The sequence below is a fragment of the Cetorhinus maximus genome, unplaced genomic scaffold (genome assembly GCF_964194155.1).
Source record: "Cetorhinus maximus unplaced genomic scaffold, sCetMax3.hap1.1 HAP1_SCAFFOLD_297, whole genome shotgun sequence".
NCBI lineage: Eukaryota > Metazoa > Chordata > Chondrichthyes > Lamniformes > Cetorhinidae > Cetorhinus > Cetorhinus maximus.
In genome coordinates this window covers 53,959-62,951 of record NW_027596251.1, presented here as the reverse complement: position 1 = coordinate 62,951, position 8,993 = coordinate 53,959, and positions in this window count along the sequence as shown.

Sequence of the window (8,993 nt, the reverse complement as noted above, 5' to 3'; positions counted from 1 at the left end):
AGAGGTTAAAGGGACAGAGAGTGAGATCACGGGAAGGTGAAAGGGACAGAGAATGAGATCACAGGGAGTTTAAATGGACAGAGAGTGAGATCACGAGGAGGTTAAAGGGACAGAGTGATATCACAGGGACGTTAAGGGACAGAGAGTGAGATCACGGGGAGGTTAAAGGCACAGTAATTGAGATCACGGGCAGGTTAAAGGGACAGAGAGTGAGATCACAAGGAGGTTAAAGGGACAGAGAGTTAGATCACGGGGAGATTAAAGGGACAGAGAGTGAGATCACGAGGAGGTTAAAGGGACAGAGAGTGAGATCACGGGGAGTTGAAAGGACAGAAAATGAGATCACGGGAAGATTAAAGGGACAGAGTGAGATCACGGGGAGGTTAAAGGGACAGAGAGTGAGATCACAGGGAGGTTAAATGGACAGAGAGTGAGATCACGGGGAGGTTAAAGGGACAGAGATTGAGATCATGGGGAGTTTAAAGGAAAGGAGGGTGAGCCCACTGTAATGATAAATCGACAGAGATTGAGATCAGGGGCCAGTTAAAGGGACTGAGAGTGATATCAAGGGGACAGTTAAAGGGACAGAGAGTGAGATCGGAGGCCAGTTAAAGGGACTGAGAGTGATATCAAGGGGACAGTTAAAGGGACAGAGATTGAGATCATGGGGAGGTTAAAGGAAAAGAGGGTGAGCCCACGGGAATGATAAATCGACAGAGATTGAGATCAGGGGCCAGTTAAAGGGACTGAGAGTGATATCAAGGGGACAGTTAAAGGGACAGAGAGTGAGATCGGGGGCCAGTTAAAGGGACTGAGAGTGATATCAAGGGGACAGTTAAAGGGACAGAGATTGAGATCACGGGGAGTTAAAGGGACAGAGAGTGAGATCACGGGGAGGTAAATGGGAGAGAGAGTGAGATTACGGGGAGGTTAAAGGGACTGAGAGTGAGATCACGGGTAGGTTAACTGGACACTGAGTGAGATCACGGGGAGGTTAAGGCGACAGAGAGTGAGATCACGGAGAGGTTAAAGCGACAGAGAGAGATCACGGGGAGGTTAAAGGGACACAAGACTGAGTTCACGGGGAGGTAAAAGGGACAGAGTGCTAAATCAGGGAGGTTAAAGTGACAGAGATTGAGATCACTGGGAAATTAAAGGGACAGAGATTCTGATCACGGGGAGGTTAACGTGACAGAGAGTGAGATCACGGGGAGGTTAATGGGACAGCGAGTGAGATCACGTGGACGTTACAGGGACAGAGAGTGAGATCACGGGGAAGTTAAATGGTCAGAGAGTGAGATCACGGGGAGGTGAAAGGGACAGAGAATGAGATGACAGGGAGGTTAAAGGGACAGAGATTGAGATCACGGGACGATTAAATGGACAGAGTGAGATCACTGGGACGTTAAAGGGACATAGATTGAGAACACGCGGACGTAAAAGGGACAGAGTGATATCACGGGCAAGTTAAGGGGACAGAGAGTGAGAACAGGGGGAGGTTAATGGGACAGAGAGTGAGATCACAGGGAGGTTAATGGAACCGAGAGTGAGATCACGGTGAGGTTAATGGGACAGAGAGTGAGATCACGGAGAGGTTAAAGGGACAGAATGAGATCACGCGGAGGTTAAAGTGACAGAGAGTGAGGTCACGGGGAAGATAATGGGACAGAGAGTGAGATCACGGGAAGATTAAAGGGACAGAGAATGAGATCACGGGGAGGTTAAAGGGACAGAGAGTGAGATCACGGGGCGGTTAAATGGACATTTAGTGCAATCACGGGGAGGTTAAAGGGACAGAGAGTGAGATCACGGGTAGGTTGAAGGGACAGAGAGAGATTACGGGGAGGTTAAAGCGACAGAGAATGAGATCACGGGGAGGTTAAAGGGACAGAGAGTGAGATCACATGGACATTAAAGGGACAGAGAGTGATATCACGGGGAAGTTAAAGGGACAGAAAGTGAGATCAAGGGGAGGTTAAAGGGACAGAGAGTGAGATCACGGGGAGGTTAATGGGACAGAGAGTGAGATCACAAGGACATAAAAGGGACAGAGAGTGATATCACGGGGAAGTTAAAGGGACAGAGAGTGAGATCACGGGGAGGTTAATGGGACAGAGAGTGTGATCACGGGGAGTTTAAAGGGATAGGGTGTGAGATCACGGGGAGGTTAAAGGGACAGAGAGTGAGATCACGGGGAGTCGAAAGGGACAGAGAATGAGATCACGGGGAGTTTCAATGCACAGAGATTGAGATCACGGGAAGATTAAATGGACAGAGTGAGATAACTGGGACATTAAAGGGACAGAGAGTGAGATCACGGGGTGGTTAAAGGGACAGGGAGTGAGATCACTTTGAGGTTAAAGGGACAGAGAGTGATATGACGGGGAGGTTTAAGGGATAGAGACAGAGATCACGGGAAGATCAAATGGACAGAGTGAAATCACTGGGACGTTAAAGGGACAGAGAGTGATATCACGGGGAGGTTAAAGGCAAAGAGATTGTGATCAAGGGGATGTTAAAGGGACAGAGAGTGAGATCAGGGACAGTTCAAGGGACAGAGAGTGAGATCAGTGGGTCATTTAAAGGGACAGAGAGTGAGTTCAGGTACAGTTGAAGGGACAGAGAGTGACATCACGGGGAGTTTAAAGTGAAAGAGAGTGAGATCACGGGGACGTTAAAGGGACAGAGAGTGAGATCACGGGGAGGTTAAAGGGAGAGTGTGAGATCACGGGGAGGTTAAAGGGACAGAGAGTGAGATCTCGGGGTGGTTAAACGAACTGAGAGTGTATTTACAGGGACGTTAAAGCGACAGAGACTGAGATCACGGGGACGTTAAAGGGACAGAGAGTGAGATCACGGGGAGATTAAAGGGTCAGAGGGTGAGATCACGGGGAATTTAAAGAGACAAAGAGTGAGATCACGGGGAGGTTAAAGGGACAGAGAGTGAGATCACGGGGAGTTGAAAGGGACAGAGATTGAGATCACGCGAAGATTAAAGGGACAGAGAGTGAGAATACGGGGTGGTTAAAGGGACAGAGAGTGAGATCACGGGGAGGTTAAAGGTACAGAGAATGAGATCTCGGGTATGTTAAAGGGACAGAGAGTGAGATCACGGGATGGTTAAAGGGACAGAGAGTGAGATCACGGGAAGGTTAAAGGGACAGAGAATGAGATGACGGGGAGGTTAAATGGACAGAGAGTGAGTTCACGGGGAGGTTAAAGGGACAGAGAGTGAAATCACAGGGAGGTTAAAGGGACAGAGAGTGAGAATACGGGGTGGGTAATTGGACAGAGAGTGAAATCATGGGGAGGCTTAAGGCATAGAGAGTGAGATCACGGGAAGGATAAAAGGATAGCGAGTGAGATGACGGGGAGGTTAAAGGGACAGTGAGTGACATCACGGGGAGTTTAAAGGAACAGAGATTGAGATCACGGGGAGGTTAAAGTGACAGAGAGTGAGATCACGGGGAGGTTAAAGAGACAGAGAGTGAGATCTCGGGTATGTTAAAGGCACAGAGAGTGAGATCACAAGATGGTTAAAGGGACAGAGAGTGAGATCACGGGGAGGTTAAATGGACAGAGAGTGAGATCTCGGGTATTTTAAAGGGACAGAGAGTGAGATCACGGGTTGGTTAAAGGGACAGAGAGTGAGATCACTGGGAGGTTAAAGGGACAGTGAATGAGATCACGGGCAGGTTCAAGGGACAGAGAATGAGATGACGGGGAGGTTAAATGGACAGAGAGTGATATCACGGGGAGGTTAAAGGGACAGAGATTGAGATCACGGGGAGGTTAAAGGGACAGAGAGTGAGATCACGGGGAGGTTATAGGGACAGAGATTGAGATCATGGGGAGGTTAAAGTGACAGAGAGTGATATCACGGGGAGGCTTAAGTCATAGAGAGTGAGATCACGGGAAGGATAAATGGACAGAGAGTGAGATGACGGGGAGGTTAAAGGGACAGAGAGTGAGATCACGGGGAGGTTAAAGGGACAGAGAGTGATATCACGGGGAGGATAAAGGGACAGATACTGAGATCACGAGGCGGTTAAAGGGACAGAGATCTAAATTAGTGAGGTTATAGCGACAGAGAGTGAGATCACGGGAAAGTTAAAGGGATAGAGATTTAGATCGCGGGGAGGTTACCGGGACAGAGAGATTTTACGGGGAGGTTAAAAGGACAGAGAGTGAGATCACGTGGATGTTAAAGGGACAGAGAGTGAGATCACAGGGAAGTTAAAGGGACAGAGAGTGAGATCATGGGGAGGGTAAAGGGACCGAGAGTGACATCACGGGGTGTTGAAAGGGACAGAGATTGAGATCACGGAAAGATTAAAGGGACAGACTGATATCCCTGGGACGTCAAAGGGACAGAGAGTGATATCACGGAAAGGTTAAATGGACAGAGAGTGATTTCACGGGGAGGATAAAGGGACAGAGACTGAGATCACGGGGAGGTTAAAGGGACAGAGAGATAAATTAGTGAGGTTATAGGGACAGAGAGTGACATCACGGGAAAGTTAAAGGGATAGAGATTTAGATCACGGGGAGGTTACCGGGACAGAGAGATTTTACGGCGATGTTAAAAGGACAGAGAGTGAGATCACGTGGACGTTAAAGGTACAGAGAGTGAAATCACAGGGAAGTTAAAGGGACAGAGAGTGACAATATGGGGAGCTTAAAGGGACAGAGAGTGAGATCACGGGATGGATAAATGGACAGAGTGTGAGATGACGGGGAGGTGAAACGGACAGAGAGTGAGATCACGGGGAGGATAAAGGGAATGAGACTGAGATCACGGGGAGGTTATGGGGACAGGGAGTGAGATAATGGGGAGTTTACCGGGACAGAGAGTGAGATCATGGGGAGGTTAAAGGGACAGAGAGTGAGATCACAGGGAGGTTAAAGGGAGAGAGAGTGAGATCACGGGGAGTTTAAAGGGACAGAGAGTGATATCACGGGGAGTATAAAGGAACAGGGTTTGAGATCACGGGGAGGTAAAAGGGACAGAGAGTGAGATCACGGGGAGGTTAAAGGCAGAGAGAGTCAGATCACGGTGAGGTTAAAGGGACAGAGAGTGAGATCACGGGGTGGTTAAGGGGACAGAGAGTTAGATGACAGGGAGGTTAAATGGACAGAGAGAGAGATTACGGGGAGGTTAAAGGGACAGTGATTGAGATCACGGGGAGGTTAAAGGGACTGAGAGTGAGATCATAGGGAGGTTAAAGGGAAAGGGAGTGATATCACGGGGATGTTTAAGGGATGGAGAGTGAGATCTCGGGCAATTAAAAGGGACAGAGTGAGACCACGGGGAGTTTAAAGGGACAGAGAGTGAGATAACTGGGAGGTTAATGGGACAGTGAGTGATATCACGGTTAGGTTTAAGGGACTGAGAGTGAGAACACGGGAAAGTTAAAGGTACAGGGAGTGAGATCACGGGGAGGTTAAAGGGACAGAGAGTGAGATCACGGGAACATTAAAGGGACAGAGAGTGATATCACGGGGAGGTTAAAGGGAAAGAGTGTAAGATCACGGGGAGGTTAAAGGGACAGTGAGTGAGATCACGGGGAGGCTTAAGGCATAGAGAGTGAGATCACGGGAAGGATAAAGGGACAGAGAGTGAGATGACGGGGAGGTTAAAGGGACAGAGAGTGAGATCACGGGGAGGTTAAAGGGACAGAGAGTGATATCACGGGGAGTTTAAAGGAACAGAGTTTGAGATCACGGGGAGGTAAAAGGGACAGAGAGTGAGATCACGGGGAGGTTAAAGGCAGAGAGAGTCAGATCACGGTGAGGTTAAAGGGACAGAGACTGAGATCACGGGGTGGTTAAGGGGACAGAGAGTGAGATCACTGGGAGGTTATAGGGACAGAGAACTAGATCAGGGAGGTTATAGGGACAGTGAGTGAGATCACGGGGAGGTTAAAGGGACAGAGAGTTAAATCAGGGAGGTTATAGGGACCGAGAGTGAGATCATTGGAAAGTTAAAGGGACAGAGATTTAGATCACTAGGAGTTTACCGGGACAGAGAGTGAGATCACGGGGAGGTTAAAGGGATAGAGAGAGATAACGGGGAGGTTAAAGTGACAGAGAGAGATCACGGGGAGGTTAAAGGGACAGACAGAGATCACGGGGAGGTTAAAGAGACAGAGAGAGATCATGGGGAAGTTATAGGGACAGAGAGTGAGATCATGGGGAGGTTACAGAGAAAGAGAGTGAGATCACGGGAAAGTTTAAGGGACAGAGAGTGAGATCACGGGGAGGTTAAAGGGACAGAGAGTGAGTTCACGGGGTGGATAATGGGACAGAGAGTGAGATGATGGGGAGGTTAAAGGGACAGAGAGTGAGATCACGGGGAGTTAAAGGGACAGAGAACTAGATCAGGGAGGTTAAAGGGACAGTCGGTGAGATAACGGGGAGGTTAAATGGACAGAGATTCAGATCACGGGGAGGTTACCGGGACAGAGAGTGAGATCACGGGGAGGTTAAAGGGCCAGAGAGAGAGATCACGGGGAAGTTATAGGGACAGAGAGTGATATCATGGGGAGGTTAAAGGGACAGAGATTGAGATCACGGGGAGGTTAAGGGGACAGAGAGTGAGAACACGGGGAGGTTAAAGGGACAGAGAGTGAAATCACGGGGAGGTTTAAGAGACAGAGAGTGAGATCATGGGGAGGTTAAAGGGACAGAGAGGTAGATCAGGGAGGTTAATGGGACAGAGAGTGAGATCACGGAGAGGTTAAAGGGACAGAGAGTGAGATCAATGGGAAGTTAAAGGGACAGAGAGTGATATCACGGGGAGGTTAGAGGGACAGAGAGTGAGATCACGGGGAGGTTAGAGGGACAGAGAGTGAGATCACAGGGAGGTTATAGGGACAGAGAGTGAGATCACGGGGAGGTTAGAGGGACAGAGCGTGAGATCACGGGGAGGTTATAGGGACTTAGAGTGAGATCACGGGAGGTTAAAGGGACAGAGAGTAAGATCACGGGGAGGTGAATGGGACAGAGAGTGAGATAACGGGGAGGTTAAAGAGACAGAGAGTGAGATCACGGGAAGATTAAAGGGACAGAGAGTGAGATGACGGGAGGTTAAAGGGACAGAGACTGAGATCACGGGGAGGTTAAAGGGACAGAGAGCTAAATCAGGGAGGTTATAGGGACAGAGATTTAGATCACGGGGAGGTGAAAGGGACAGAAAGTGAGATCACGGGGAGGTTAATGGGACAGAGACTGAGATCACGGGGAAGTGAAAGGGAAAGAGATTGAGATCACGAGAAGATTAAAGGGACAGAGTGAGATCACTGGGTCGTTAAAGGGAAAGAGATTGAGATCACGGGGAGGTTAAAGAGACAGAGAGTGATATCACGGGGAGGTTTAAGGAATAGAGAGTGAGATCACTGGAAAGTTTAAGGGACACAGAGTGAGATCAGGGGGAGGTTAATGGGACAAAGAATGAGATCATGGGGAGGTGAAAGGGACAGAGAGTGAGATAACGGGGAGGTTAAAGAGACAGAGAGTGAGATCACGGGGACGTTAAAGGGGCAGAGAGTGAGATCACGGGGAGGTTAAAGAGACAGAGAGTGAGATCACGGGGAGGTTAAAGGGACAGAGACCAAAATCAGGGAGGTTATTGGGGACAGAGATTTAGATCACGGGGATGTTAACGGGTCAGAGAGTGATATCACGGGGAGGTTAATGGGACAGAGATTGAGATCACGGGGAGGTTAAAGAGACAGAGAGTGATATTACGGGGAGGTTTAAGGAATAGAGAGTGAGATCACTGGAAAGTTAAAGGGGCACAGAGTGAGATCAGGGTGAGGTTAATGGGACAAAGAATGAGATCATGGGGAGGTTAACGGGACAGAGAGTGAGATCTCGGGTATGTAAAAGGGAAAGAGAGTGATATCACGGGGAGTCTAAAGGGACAGTAAATGAGATCACTGGCAGGTTAAAGGGACAGAGATTGAGATCACGGGAAGATTAAAGAGACAGGGTGAGATCACAGGGAGGTTAAATGGTCAGTCAGTGAGAACACGGAGAGATTAAAGGGACAGTGAGTGAGATCAATGGGAGTTTAAAGGGACAGAGAGTGATATCACGGCAAGGTTAAAGGGACAGAGAGTAAGATCACGGGGAGGTGAAAGGGACAGAGAGTGAGATCACGGGGAGGTTAAAGGGACAGAGAGGTAGATCAGGGAGGTTAAAGTGACAGAGAGTGAGATCACGGGGAGGTGAAAGATACAGAGACCTAAATCAGGGAGGTTATAGGGACAGAGATATAGATCACGGGGAGGTTAACGGGACAGAGAGTGAGATCACGGGAAGTTTAAAGGGACAGAGGGAGATTACGTGGAGGTGAAAGGGACAGAAAGTGAGATCACGGGGAAGTTAAATGGACAGAGAGTGAGATCACGGGGAGATTAATGGGACAGACACTGAGATCACGGGGAGGTGAAAGAGACAGAGAATGAGATCACGGGGAAGTTAAATGGACAGAGAGTGAGATCATGGGGAGATTAAAGGGACAGAGACTAAGATCACGGGAAGGTTAAAGGGACAGAGATTGAGATTACGGGGAGGTTAAAGGCGCAGAGATTGAGATCATGGGGAGGTAAAAGGGACAGAGAGTGAGATCACCAGGAGGTTAAAGGGACAGAGGGTGAGCTCACGGGGCGGTTAAAGGGACAGAGAGTGAGATCACGGGGTGGTTAAAGGGACAGAGAGTTAGATGACGGGGAGTTTAAATGGACAGAGTGAGATTACGGGGAGGTTAAAGGGAAAGAGGTTGAGATCACGGGGAGGTTCAAGGGACGGGGAGTGATATCACGGGGAGCTTAAGGGACATAGAGTGAGATCACGGAGAGGTTAAAGGGATAGAGAGTGAGATCACAGGGAGGTAAAAGGGACATAGAGTGAGATCACGGGGAGGTTAAAGGGACATCGAGTGAGATCACGGGGAGGTTAAAGGGATAGAGAGTGAGATCACGGGGAGG